The 13,090-nt window shown below is 38.2% G+C and overlaps 1 long non-coding RNA gene across 1 annotated transcript; it reads left to right on the top strand.

The window, feature by feature from the left end:
- Nucleotides 1-3,086: 3,086 nt before the first annotated feature.
- LOC137093569 (uncharacterized) lies at nt 3,087-12,293 on the top strand. The gene is made up of 3 exons (XR_010908504.1): nt 3,087-3,192; nt 3,976-4,093; nt 11,204-12,293. It is a non-coding gene; the product is annotated as an uncharacterized lncRNA (long non-coding RNA).
- The last annotated feature ends 797 nt before the right edge of the window (nt 12,294-13,090 follow it).

The raw sequence follows: 13,090 nt of genomic DNA on the forward strand, positions 1-13,090 counted from the left end.
ACAACCAACCAGAGCAACGAAGATGAAGCAGAGCTCGTTGATAGATTAAACATTCGCCGTATCCGATCGGCTAAACTCCGAACACATCATCCCTTCTTAAGAATGACTTCAGTGCTGTTCTTTGTTCTTTTCTCAGAGAAAAGCTTAACTCCAAGTCTTCCAGAGTCGCGGTCAAAGCTGATTCGAAAGACCGCCGTTCGCCAGCTTCTGTGTTTACTAGAAGCACGCAAGCGCATCTCTGGCGTCATTATTTTAAGCCCCGCCCACCAACTCTATACACGATGTGATTGGCCTGACCAGAGTTTGGCGTTTACAGCTCAGAAGGGTATTGAGAGTTGCTAGACGACACTCGCGGCAGATTAGATTTGCTGCCGCTAGGGTGTGTCTAGATTTCTAGGCTAGTTGACATGGAAAATATGCCATAAATATAATTACAGTTAATTTAGATGTATAGCTAAAAATGCCCACATTTGAAAATATGGCATAATACTTTGTAACGAAATTGGGCTATGTTTGATAGGATGCAACTCTTAATTGTACAGTTTAATCTGGACAAAAAGACTATATCAGTTGTGGATTGGCCTGCCTTGTGATAAAAAAAGTACATAACTTTAATTGTGTGTGTGTCTGTATGTGTGTGTGTGTGTGTGAGGTGTGTGTGTGTGGGCATGTTTTTGTTAAATATCAGGACACTGATTAAATGTGTATTATGACATGGGTATGACACATGTGGGAGAGGGTGAAATATGAGGACATTACCCATGACCCCATTTTTCAAAATGCTTATAAATCATACAGGATGAGTTTTTTTTTTTTGTTGAGAAAATAAAAATGCAGAATGTTTCCTGTGATGGGTAGGTTTAGGGGCAATGTGTGTGTGTGTGTGTGTGTGTGTGTGTGTGTGTGTGTACTTGTTTATATTATATTGTAGGGACCAAACAATGTCATATAAACCTGAGATCACCAGGTCCCCACAATGTAAACGGATTCATAAACATACTATGTTTTTTGAAAATGTAAAACTGCAGCATGTTTCCTGTGATTAGTGGTAGGGGCAGAGTAGGGGGATATAATGTACAGTGTAAAATCCAATACTCTTATGGAAAGTCCCCACAATTCACACAAAAAACAATGTGTGTGTGTGTGTGTGTGTGTGGTCTAGGTAAACCCTATGTTATGGGGACACAAAAATGGCAATATTTGAAATCCTTGTCCATGTGGGGATGTTTTTGGTCTCTATGAAGAAAACTGAATTACAAATTATGCTTTTTGAAATTTAAAAAAAAAGTTTAGATTTCTGTGAAGGGTAGAAGTTTTAGGGGTAGGTTTAGTGTAGGGTGATACAATATACAGTTTTTACAGTATAAAAATCATGTTTGTGTGTATACTGTGTACACACAGACAGCTACAGTAGGTTGAAAATGTGTGTGTGTGTGTGTGTGTGTGTGTGTGTGTGTGTGTGTGTGTGTGTGTGTGTGTGTGTGTGTGTGTGTGTGTGTGTGTGTGTGTGTGTGTGTGTGTGTGTGTGTGTGTGTGTGTGTGTGTGCGTGAGCCTGTTTATGTGGTTTATGAGGACACAAATTTGTATAACTACATGGGTATGACACTGGTATTACACTATAAATGTGGTTTATGAGGACACAAATTTGTATAACTACATGGGTATTACACTGGTATTACACTATAAATGTGGTTTATGAGGACATATCAAATGTCCTCATAATTCAAATGGCCTTAAAAACATACTAAATGATGTTTTTTTGAGAAAGTAAAAATGCAGAATGTTTCCTGTGATGGGTAGGTTTAGGGGCAGTGTGTGTGTGTGTGTGTGTGTGTGTGTGTGTGTGTGTGTGTGTGATGGGTAGGTTTAGGGGCAGTGTGTGTGTGTGTGTGTGTGTGTGTGTGTGGGATGGGTAGGTTTAGGGGCAGTGTGTGTGTGTGTGTGTGTGTGTGTGTGTGTGTGTGTGTGTGTGTGTGTGTGGGATGGGTAGGTTTAGGGGCAGTGTAAGGGGATAGAAAATACGGTTTGTACAGTATAAAAACCATTACGCCTATGGAGAGTCCCTGTAAACCACATAGACCAACATGTGTGTGTGTGTGTGTGTGTGTGTGTGTGTGTGTGTGTGTGTGTGTGTGTGTGTGTGTGCGTGCGTGTGTGTGTGTGTGTGTGTGTGTGTGTGTCTGATTATGAATTGTTTGCAACAGGTCAAATTTGTGAACTGTTTTTAATGTTCCTGACTTGAATAGTTGGCTGAGATACATTTTGAGTTGCTGTATGTGAAAATCTTTGTCATGATTTTAAGCAGGACATATTCCTGGGTCAACATATGTATATATTTATCCTGGAACACAATTCCTGTCATGAAACATAGTCCTAACCCCCTAGCCCTAACCTAACCCAGAGGGAAATGATAGGTAAATAACTAGCACCAAACCCTGCATTTAAACATAAACTTGACATAAACTTTAAGCTTGTCACTGAAATATGATTTGTTGATTGGAATGCAGGATTAACAATGTTATAAATATCCAGAAACAGTCTTGTTGAAATCACATTCACCTGTAAATGTATGGAACTAAGGCAGTGTCATCTTATAAACCGCTTCAAGTGACCCTGATATTCTAAATTATTATAAATAAAATACTCAATTTGTCTTTCATTTTTGCTAAATATTGACTTAAATATTGAATATTATCTATATCATATATGTCCTGTCCTATAACCTGTCAGTATATTAATTGAGATATGCATTTAAGAGTAGGCTAAATGAATGACAAATCAGCAAAACCTGCTATGAGAACATTTTATTGTTATTTTGAAGCCAACTTTTTTCAACCCTTTTTTTTTGTTATGCTTTCATTACAAAAAACCTTTTTTATCCCTTGCTAGAATATATATATATATATATATATATATATATATATATATATACAATATAATATAATATAATATATATATATATATATATATATATATATATATATATATATATATATATATATATATATATATATATATATATATATATATATATATATATATATATATATTTAAAATCAACTGGTTCGAGTTCCTATTTCCGGCCCTTTAAATTTAAAAAATAGCCGCGGAAAAGGCGCCCAAAAGACGGAGCTGCAGAGGGGGATTATTGTTTGGAGATTTGACGGTGGAAAACGGCAAAGAAAGTTAAGGTAAGATTTAATAAAAAAAATATTGCTTCGTTTTGGGGATTGCTTCGTTATATTCAGTTGGAGTAACTTACTGCATGTTGTGATATTAAAACGTTAGCTAATGAAAGCTACAATTGTTAGCTATCAAACATTAGTTATTTTGTCAATTCAAAACTTTTGCCATTGCCTGAAGGATTTTGTAAGTGACATAACGTTAGCAATTCAAGTTGATTATCGTTAGTTCACCTCTCTTTCATACATTTGTCACGTGATTTTTGATAATTACTAACTGCTAAATAAATGCTGATAAAATATTAATTTCTGTCTGTTTGCTGTACTAACGTTAGTCTATGCGGCTCTCACGTGACAAAAGTATGAACAAGGCCTAACGTTACCAGAATAACCTAAATGAATCATCTGTTTCTCATAATTTGTTATTTTGCCTGCAATATGTATAGTTTTTATTATCATTATTTTATTATTTATTTTAAATATGAAGTTGTTATCAAAGTTTGCGCTACTTGACGTGATTGCTAAATGATTTAAAGATCCAAGTCAGTAAAATGATCTGATCTTCCCAAAAGAAGTCCTTCGAACTGAAAATCACATTGTCTTCTGCTGAAAAAAAAGCATAGACCAGCATGATTTCACTTTCACTCACTGTATACCAACCTGCAGTCAGTTCTGTATGGTCAACGTATTTTCCCAATTATAATGTTATAATTATAATGTATAATTTGAAATTCATCTATGTATAAATTTGACATTAAACTGCACTAACTAGTTGTATTACTTGTATTACAGAAACAACAGGATCACAGAGCAAGCGAGTAAGCTGTAGAATCCCACTTCAACAGATGGCTTCAAATTGCAAGTGAGACAGGGGGAGAAGAGAAAAGGAGTAACGAAAATGGACACGCAAGTAATTTACACAGTCTATTTTACTAATTGTTTGTAATCATTTGGAGTAAATCCGGGACTACACTTCACTTCACTTGTTAGGTCTATCTCATCTATTTCATCTTTGTTAATAAAAATTAGAAGAAATATGCAATAAAAAACAGTAATAGAAACTGTATATATATATATATATATATATATATATATATATATATATATATATATATATATATATATATATATATATATATATATATATATTTTAGGGATGCAACAATACAGTTAGTCCACGGTTCAATAACATTACTTTGGTTTTTAATCACGGTTTTCCGGTTCGGTTCGGGGTTTTTTTTTTGCTCTTCTATTCTTAGGTGACAGGAACAGAAAAAGGTTAAGGAGAAAATGGTTTTTATTGCAATACTCTTTCTTTATTTTACTTAAAAGACTTGAAAACCCTTACTTAAACTTTACATAAAAAAATGTATACATTCCCAGTGTATTGTATTAAATAAAATAAATATATATAAAGATTTACAGTGGCAGCTCAGAGATGTACAGTAGCATTTAAGTATGAAATTGAATGAATAAATGTAGAGTATAAACGTAAATGCGGGTAAACACCCTTAACTTTAGTGCATATGATTGGATATTTGCTCAAATCAGCGCATAGACTCAGGCAAACCATTAAAAAAAGAGCAGAATAAATAAAGAGGAATATTCAAGGGGGTAATCTAGCGCTCGGAAAGCGTTCCACACCACCCATAGGGTGTTTAAATATTTTCTCCTGTTGCTTTTTGCTCACTATGGGCTTCTCCCCATTCTTCTCCCTTGACTTGATCAGACCATTGCTAACCAAGCCATCACCTGCTGTTAGCATCCCATTGACTCCCATTCATTTTTGCGTCTTTGACAGTGAATAACTTTACATCAGAGGCGTTTAAAGACTCAATTTGTCCATTGTTTATTTCTAAAGAAACTCGACGATGCATAAAAGGCTCCATTACCTTTATCTTACACTATCGCCCCGCAGAATACGTTTTTGTAAAAATAGGCTAACTATTGCGTCATAACCAACGCGACTCTGTCACACAGTTGAGAAATTACCGTATAGACCTGAGGAGACGCTCGCAGGCAATCTTTACTGTCTATGAGACAGTCGGGGGGACGTGGAGACATAAAGTCTGATAAAGTCAAGGGGGAAGAATGGGGAGAAGCCCATAGTGAGCCAAAAGCAATGGGAGAAAATATTTAAACAATGTGATTCAGATTTCACTTTCCACAACTACTAGAAGACTCACAGTGCGATCGCTGCTTTCAGACCTGACCAAACGAACCGCACCAAAGAGGAACCGAACTCTAGTAGGATTCAGCCCAACTAACTACTAGAAGACTCACAGCTGTCAGACAGGAGGCTCACGTCACATCTACGTCCTCAAGCTCAGTCTGAGTCTGCGCAGTTCGCTCAGCCATCAGGAAGTGAGTGCCTCTGATTGGCCTCATTTTTCCGCCGTTGAAGTCAATGGGATAGCTCTGTCCATTTCTTTTACTGTCTATGGGAATATTTCAAACGGGGGGAAATGGAAATAAATAATTAAATGCAAAACTGAAAAAAAAAAACACAATTCACCAGCGCATATTGAACCATGAATGCCGTACCTAACGGTTCAATATTATATTGAGTATTGTGGCATCCCTAATATATATATATATATATATATATATATATATATATACAGCTCTGAAAAAAATTAAGAGACCACTGCAAAAAAACTAGTCCTCAGAGTTGGGGAACATTGTCAGAGCAGAAGGAAGCATGTTTTCTTCTACACTCTAAACACGCTGGGTTAATAACAACCCAAGTTGGGTTGAAAATGGACAAACCCAGAAATTGGGTTGTTTGAATCCAGTGAATGGACCTTTTCAAACAACTCAATGTGTGGGTTTGTCCATTTTCAACCCAACTTGGGTTGTTATTAACCCAGCATTTTTTAGACTGTAGGACAACCTTGTACGTGGTTTAATTCATGCGTCCTTTACAAAGACAAGTCTGCCCAATTCAAGCATTGCTGAAGCACTCCCAGATCATCACCGATCCTCCACCAAGTTTCACAGTGGGTGTGAGACACTGTGGCTTGTAGGCCTCTCCAGGTCTCCGTCTAACCATCAGAAGACCATGTGTTGGACAAAGCTGAAAATTGGATTCATCAGAGAAGATGACCATACTCCAGTCCTCTACAGTCCAATCCTTATGGTCTCTTGCAAACCTCAGCCTGGCTCTTCTTTGCTTCTCATTGATGAAGGGCTTTTTTCTAGCTTTCCACAACTTCAGCCCTGTCCACTGGGAGCCTGTTTCGAACTGTCCTCGCCGTGAACTTCACCCCAGCTGCCTTTTGCCATTCTTTTTGTAGGTCACCTGAGGTCATCCTATGGTTGTTGAGTGACATTCGAATGAGTTGGTGGTCATTCCAGTCAGTGTAGAGTCGTTTTCGCCCTCTGCCAGTCTGTAACTTTGTTGTCCCCAATGTCTGCTGCTTGACCTTGTTCTTATGAACCGCTGTCTTTAAAATTTTAAGGATGGAAGCAACCCGACGCTCACTGTATCCCTATGCCAGTAAAGCCAGAATATACTTGCAGGCTTCCATACTTGTAGAGATGCTGATTTAAGAAAAAAATTGCAGTGGTCTCTTAATTTTTTTTCCTCCCAGAGCTGTATAGATATATTTTAGTGTTTTACTTACCTAAACTTTTTAGGGAAGAAAAACAAATAATCAAATAAAATAAAAATCAATGTTTAGTCTTTAGTGTGTTTATTACAAATGAATTGATCATTATTAAAGCTACAAATGTAGTTCAGTTAAGAACAGTGAGTGATTACCTTTTTTCTTTTATTGTTTCATTAACATAAATATAAAGACCTAATTCACAGATCTAATATAATGTTAGACATCATTTCCCCAACTGCTCCCCAAATGTTCACTTAAAACTGCATTAAGTTAGCCTGACAAGCCAGAGCCACATCAGGAAGTTAGCTCTTGGAACTCACCATTGACAGGGCTCAGTCCGAGGGGCGGGATAAACGTTGTCTTTCAAACTACCTCTGCACGCGATAGGATAGCGCTACAACCAACCTTCTCAGAACCTTCTCTGCCGTCATTATGTTAAGCCCCGCCCACTGGCTCTACACACAATGTGTTTGGCCTGACCAGAGTTTGGTTTTTACAGCTCAGAAGTGTATTTAGAGTTGCTAGACTAAACTCATGGCAAATTAGATTTGCTGCCGCTAGGGTGCGTCTAGATTTGTAAAATAGCATTATGTAACATTTGCAGTAAGATATCCCAAAACCACTAGGCCAATACTACATATTTTGTTCAGTTGAGAACCTTCAATATCCCAAATGTTTCCAACTATTTGTAAATTGTGAGAAAATTGCTATTTTAACCAAGGAACCGGGACGTGTGAGGGCGTCGCCTAACGATGTCATCATATCTCTTAACCCTCGGTTTCTGGTTTTATTCTGCTGATGCGCTTTACTCCGACTGTAGTGTTAACAAGTGTCACAGCAGCCGCTGAGTGAACGCACAGAGTAACGTCATAGCATAATTTAAAACTCACTCAAATGTGTTATATGATAAACAGAGCTGCGTTACCTCATACTCATTACCAGAAAAGCAGAAATAGTGCCGGCGACTATGGCATAATCAAAGTTTTTCGCGCTGCTCGTGAGGCTTGTTGTTCATCTCATTAACAATCACTCCAGCAGCCTTGCTCAGCTCCACAACACTCGCTCCTGCTCTGCTTCACACTGCAGTAACGTTAATAGGGATGTAATGATAAATTGTTATATCGCATTAATAAAATGTGACTATATGTATCGTTGATGGAAACGATATGATTTGCAATATAGTTGTTTTATCCAAGGCTCAACTTGCTGTAGTAAGCCTATTTATAAGGTACAATTTACCCAGACACAAATTTACAAATGTACCTCAAATGTAAATTCTGTCATAATTCTCACCATAATGTCGTTTTTCGTTTAACTTCCAAACACAAATGAAGATATTCTTTATGAAACCCATTTTAAAGTCCATTACTCTCAAACTTAAACGATGCAAAAAATAAAGTAATCAAGTGGTCTAATCCAAATCTTCTGAAATCTTCAAGTCTTCTGAATAGACACATTGGCCCTCATTTATCAAAAGTGCGTACACCAAATTTCCAGCGTACACCTTGCGTACACCCAAACCCACGGTGACTTTGAGATTTATCAATATGGACGTTGGCGTACGGCACGCTCAAATCCTACGCCAGCTCAGGAGGTGGTGTACGCACGTTTGAGTTAGTGGGAAAATGCGCAGAAAAACAATTCCTAACACCACAAAACGCACTGACAAGATATGCTATATGACCCACTGTTAAAAACCACACCAACAACATTCAGTGTTTATTTTTGTGCAACATTAACGTCAATGTTTAATTTGTGTGACTTTACCAAAGCGTTTGATTTGTAGGCATATGTATTCTTCCAGTCGCGAGCCTGAGCGCTTTATCTGACGTTTCAGGCCCGCCTGGCCCGGCAGCTGCGCACGGACTGGGACTAAAATAATTCAGACTGACAAAATAATAAAAATTACCTTCTTCTTTTCAATATTATTAAAATCAATAATAACGACATTCTTCTTCTAAATAACAAGCGTCGTTAAGAATAAGAATAATAAGAATAAGAATCATACTAATTGTCATGTAATTATTAATGTGAATGAATCTGACTCCACATCACATCATCATCACTATTGTACACCCCAATACATGTGCCGTGATACGAAATTAAATGCTAATTGTTTCAAAACGTGCTGTAAAATAATGCATTGTGATGGTGCTTTATCCATCATCGAACAGCTATTTAAACTGCTGGAGTGCGCTTCTCAACCCCCACACTATTAACAGTACTCGTTATTTGTGTCCATATTTTGTTTTTGTAGGTGCCTTTATTCCCACTCTTTAAACTCTCAAATAAAACAATTTCGGGGTTTTTTTTTCCACTTCCCTGGTGATGGTCTCAATGGGCACGTCTCAATCATCTCACTAGTTCAGTAGTCAGAGCACTGATCCGGGAGTCAGCCCATTGACTTATGCCCTAATCAGTGCCCTGACTAGTGGACTCGTGAGATGACTGAGACGCGCCCGATCTCCACGTCGGAGAAGTTTCGCTTCTTTGCCGTCTTCTGTTTGTCCCTGGCGTAAAATGAGGGCGTGGGGGAGGCGGAGACTTGAATATATAGGGGCGTGTTATTCTAATGACGATCGTTTTCAGCCGCCGCATTTATCAAGGGCAGGTATTGCGTACACCTGGATTGCAGAGGTGCGCACAGCTTCATAAATCAGGCGGTGAGAGGAGTGTATGCATAATCTTACACCAACATATACACCCGTTTCTACGCAAGATTGATAAATGAGGGCCAATGGCTTTATGTGGTGAAAATATTTAAAGCTACACTGTGTGATAATTTCCCCCATCTAGTGGTGAAAAGGTATTTGACAAACCAGTGATTATTAGTTTCTGTTCCTCTCAATTCCGATTTTGTTTTAACTCCTACAGTGGCCGATTTAGTCCAAGATTAACATGGCATCCAGTTCAACCTCGTCCATGAGTGCCATCGAGTGTTAAAACGCGAAAGGCGAAGCTTGAATTTACGGGTATGTCCCTCTTTGGCTAATGTACTTTCAAGATGGAGGGGCAACATGGCGACCGGCATTCGAACCCCTCACCCGTATGTATTTTCAATGGTATATTATAAACTTACGAGAATACTTTATTACTTGAAAGAAGTGCATTACATCACATTACATACATTAATTAGCACATATTTTTGAAAGAACTAAGTGTTTTTAGCTAAGAATAAACTAAAAAAGTTACACAGTGTAGCTTTAACACAGTGAACATTCTGTAGTAAACACAGACGTTCAAATGATTGCGTGACGTGCGAAAACAACATGAAAGTGAGGTAAAATTCTTGGATGAGCTAAACATTTACAGTTTGAGAGCGGCCATTTTGACACACTTACTTGCGATTAGAACTGTGATTGATTGCATTGATCATCTGAAATGCATGCACTGCTGGAATGACCCTCTTCAAAGTGAGAGCGCAAACATTATTTAAAGCGGCACTCCTCCAACGTCAAAGCGCAAACACCATTTAAAGCGGCAATCCTTAGTGAAAGCGCAAACATAATTTAAATCACCAGATCACATTTAGTTTTAGTAGTATGATTATTCAAAGCAGTTTAGATGGTTCATTCTTATACTGCATTAATAGCAGGAACAGCAGGACATAGCGAGCATGAGCAATGCTGCCTGCATTTAAAGTGCGAGTAATTCGTGAGGGATTTTTGTTTTTTTAATTTACAGAGTTTCAGTGACACTATTACATTAATAATCTCATTACATAGAATCATACAATGACAAAACATAATGTTAAATATAATTAATAATAATGCAATGGGGGAATATTTGTGGGTCCTGATAATAATACACAAATAATAATATAATAACAATAAAAAAGTACAAAATAAAAATAAAAACTTTATTTCGGCTTATCGGGATACATATCGTATCGGGATACATATCGTGTCGGGAGTTCAGTATCGAGATACATATTTAATCGTGACACGAGTGTATCGTTACACCCCTAAACGTTAATAATCACTTCCATGAACATGATTTCTGAGTCCTATCCCGATTTTTTTCCTACCGGCTGTGAGGTGAAGACCACATGTCCCAAGATCTTTCCCAAAACTGACCTGATTGTCGCTTGTGCAGATTAATATTAAGATCTGTTTGATCTTTCTGAATTGTAGAAATTAACCAAATGATACAAGGATCAGTAGTTGTTTCTGCACTGAAAGTAAATCCAGACACGATTAAAATCAACGTTTGGGAAGCCAAATTTTCAGTATTTTTTGCACAAAATAATAAATCATGTCAATAAAACCCTAATTTTAGTGTTTAGGATGTTATAATCTATATACATAAAAGTGACATACACATTTTTATATAAATATGGCAGCGATAAGGTACAGTAATGGTTTTATTTGGTGTATTCTTTGCTAACAATCTTTCATTCTTATCCCGAGGTTACCATTGTCAGCTGGATCTGCTCCAAATCCAGATCAGATGGTGGACCTGCACCTAGACATCAACGCAGCCCTAAATGTCAACAGATAACATGTCAACTAGACAACTCCTAGAGACGGATCCCCTGTGAGGAACTTGCTAACAGCCATCAACACAGATCCTCTGTCCTCTGCACAGACCCCTAAGGCCAGCTTCAACTCCATGTCGGCATGTTGTATCCTGATCTTCAAGCTGGTGGATCTAGATGAAATATTCTGAATTATTGCAATCCATAGTCTGACTTGTAATGCAGCCTGAATCATATTCACACCATGTTCGTTGGCCAGAGACAACTGGTCCCCCAACTCAGCCTGGTTTCTACCAAGGTTTTTTCTTCTCCATTTCTGTCACCTGATGGATTTTGGGTTCCTTGCCACTGTCGCCTTAGGCTTGCTTAGTTTGGGACGCTTAATATTCTACAATAGGGGTGGGCTATATATACTGGTAGATATGATTAACTGGTAGAAATGTATCAACTGCTACTGATTTTGGACCATCATCTCTATCGTAGTTACGTTGCTGTTCTGCTTGTGTGGTAATGAAATCTTATCATCTGCCTGCATTTTTAAGCATTATGGTTAAAAAACAAGGGATTTTAAACTGCTAAAGTGCAGTAAGCAGTTAAAGACACCTCATTTGACGACATGTGCACGCTGTCAGAGAGACTGTTTCTAAGCACAATTTTTTTGTATCATTGGCAGCAAGAATTACAAAATGTCTATGGTATTTCTAATGTCTATATAATATTGATTTAATTGCACTGATGCTATTGGAGGAGAACTGAACTGCGCTGGATCATGTTTTCTGCAAAGCTGCTTTATAGCAAATTGAACTGATTTCATAATTGATGAACCTTACACAGTTATTGAACAGAACTGAATCAACACTGACCTGACTTCAGCTGTGACACTATTTTCTTTTTAGGGCTGCTTTACTGCAGAATTTAACTCTGTTTGAATAATTAAATAATTATTTTCATGTTTATTCCTGTAAATCTGCTTTGAAACTTTATAAAGCATTAACAAAGAAAGGTAACTTGAATTGTGCAATGGCCCGATTGTGGACCAGATTTGGCAAACAGCATGTGGGCCACATGAGGATTGTGTAAAAGACCAACTGTGGCCCACATTAGGGTCAGTTCTGGTTTATATCGGCCAAAGCAAGGTATTAGATCTGGGCCAGACCTGGGCCAGAATTAAATTTAACTGTGAGCCATATGTGGGCCATTTCTGCTTCATGTGTTTTGTTCATGGCTGACATGTGGCATTGCTATTGCTTGATTGTGGCTCAAATCTGGGAAACAAAAGTGGACCACTCAAGTGCCATCATTTCACACGGTATGTGGGCCAGAGCAAGGTATTAGATATGGGCCGGACCTGGGCCAGAATTAAATTTAACTGTTAGCCAGATGTGGGCCATTTCTGCTTCATGTGTTGTGTTCATGGTTGACATGTGGCATTGCTATGGCTTGATTGTGGCCCAAATCTGGCAAACAAGAGCGGACCGCCCAAGTGCTATTATTCCATGTGGTATGTGGGCCAGAGCAAGGTATTAGATCTGGGCCGGATCTAATACCTACACATGAAGCAGAACTGGCCCACATCTGGGCAACAGTTGTGGGCCAGTTCTGCTTCATGCGTTTTGTTCATAGCTGATATGTGGCATTGCTATGGCTTGATTGTGGCCCAAATCTGGCAAACAGGAGCGAACCGCCCAAGTGCCATCATTTCACACAGTATGTGGGCCAAAGCAAGATATTACATCTGGGCCGGATCTGGGCCAGATTTCAAATAAACTGTTGCCCAGATGTGGGCCATTTCTGCTTCATGCGTTTTGTTCATGGCTGA

The sequence above is a fragment of the Pseudorasbora parva genome, chromosome 12 (genome assembly GCF_024679245.1).
Source record: "Pseudorasbora parva isolate DD20220531a chromosome 12, ASM2467924v1, whole genome shotgun sequence".
Classification (NCBI taxonomy): Eukaryota; Metazoa; Chordata; class Actinopteri; order Cypriniformes; family Gobionidae; genus Pseudorasbora; species Pseudorasbora parva.